Here is a 2,156-nt window from a genome sequence, read left to right on the forward strand (position 1 = left end):
TCAATTATTTCATCAGCCAATTGTACTCTCTTAACTTTCTCTTTTAATCTCTTTTGAGCAAGATTCTCATAAGCTGAGGTTTCATGATTACTAACTTATCAAATGGAGGGCAGTTCTTTTTTGCAGACGACACGATCGGTCGCGATTATCTTACATAAAATATGAGTAACTAGTGACAGTGTATTAAGAAATTAAAGGGAAAACTAAAATCAAGTAATGAACATCATTTTTTTAAAATCAACGAACTAATAAATTTAATTGGCGCCCAACGTGGGGCCGCGTCATTAAAAGTTCTTAAATGTTTATACCCTTGCAGAGGGTATTATAATTTCAGTCAAAAGTTTGTAACGCAGTGAAGGAGACATTTCCGACCCTATAAAGTATATATATTCTTGATCAGCATCACCACGAGAGTCGATCTAGCCATGTCCGTCTGTCCGTCCGTCTGTCCGTCTGTCCGTCCGTCCGTTTCTACGCAAACTAGTCCCTCAGTTTTAAAGCTATCTGCTTGAAACTTTCCCAAAAGCTGTATTTCTATTGCAGGTAGTATATAAGTCGGAACGAGCCGGATCGGGCGACTATACCATATAGCTGCCATATAACTGAACGATCGGAAAAGCCATAACTTTGGTCGGACGTCTATATCCTATAGCTCCCATAGGAACAATAGGGTGAAATCGGTCCACATTTGATGATTTTCTGAATTTTTCGCGTAGTGTGTAAGCTACTGACATAAATTTTTCCAAGTCTTATTTATTTACGCATATCTTGATTAGGGTAAAAGCGCTTGCCGATCGGACTTCTATATCTTATAGCTTCAGTAGTAAAAATTGTTAAAGGCTGCGAAAGTATCCCTTTTTCTCTATTTTTATATGACATTTTTGGAGTATAAAAGCAATTGACATCGAACGATGCAAATCTAGTTTATTTATGTATACCTTATTCCTTTCGCTACTTTTTCAGTTTTAGCAATTTCGGCAAAGTCTGCAAGGGTATTAAAACTTTGGCTTGCTGAAGTTAGCTTCCGTCCTCGTTTAAATAAGTTTTGCAATATTTCACCTATCGAAGTGAGATTGACCGAATTGGATTTTCAATTATTTACGCACGACGATTCGCACATAAGTTCTTTGGCGGATTTCACTTGTGTGTTCAACGATTTCTATTTTCTTACCAGTCAGGATATACTAGTTGTATAGTAAAATCCCTAAGACTAGTTTATTAAAACTGACATTATTTTTTCTATTGAAATCCTACCGGCTGCGCCAATTAAACCGTAAGTTTGTTATAAAAAAATTTAGTTTATTTTATTTAAGCCGATACAATTTTGTTTTATTTTTGGAAGCAAAGAAAAGCATACCCAAGATACTATATGATATCAGTTTCGAGTAATAGCAAGATTTTTGGGAAAGTTATATAGTTATGCTCATCAAAAACATAAATACTTTATAAAGTCGGAAACGTCGCCTTTATTACTACTGTAAGATAACATCAAAAGGGGATTGCAGGCGTTTAGCAATCGAAAAGATTAAATGCCATAGAGCAAAGATACATTATACATAACATGTGAACGAATTTGAGAGATAAACGATGTTTGATTCCCAAAAAAAAAGTTATTCACCAGTCTTGGCCAGCATAAAATAAAAAAAAAGTGCATTAAATGTGTGCTTCGCGGAAATTATATTACGAAATATGAAAAAAATATTACTGGAAGCTCGCTTCTCCCACTTTGAATTACTTCCCCTATTGAGACTGTGCGCCTATCAGCGCAATTAAATGCTTACGGTTTAAACAGATGCTCATGTTCTTGTTTCATTTAGACGACACCCGACCGACCTATTGATTCTCGCACGTGACACACACGGGCGTCTCCTATAATCAAACATCCCGATTTACTTATGACCGGCCATGATCACACCTTATCTGGCAGAATGGAGCACCAGCTACCCGCTCCCCGTTTTCTTTTTGGGATCTTTAAAAATAATAATTTGACAATTTACAAAAAAGTCCTTATGTGACGTGTTCAACTAAAATATAAAAAAATCAATTTTTTTGACCAAAAAGAGCAGTTTACATATTTGGTGACAACTTCATCCAAACCTATCTTTTATTTGGTTTCAGAAGCGTCTTATGCATTATAACATTTGTTGTTAAGCTCA

Source organism: Drosophila rhopaloa, unplaced genomic scaffold (genome assembly GCF_018152115.1).
Source record: "Drosophila rhopaloa isolate 14029-0021.01 unplaced genomic scaffold, ASM1815211v1 contig_165, whole genome shotgun sequence".
Classification (NCBI taxonomy): Eukaryota; Metazoa; Arthropoda; class Insecta; order Diptera; family Drosophilidae; genus Drosophila; species Drosophila rhopaloa.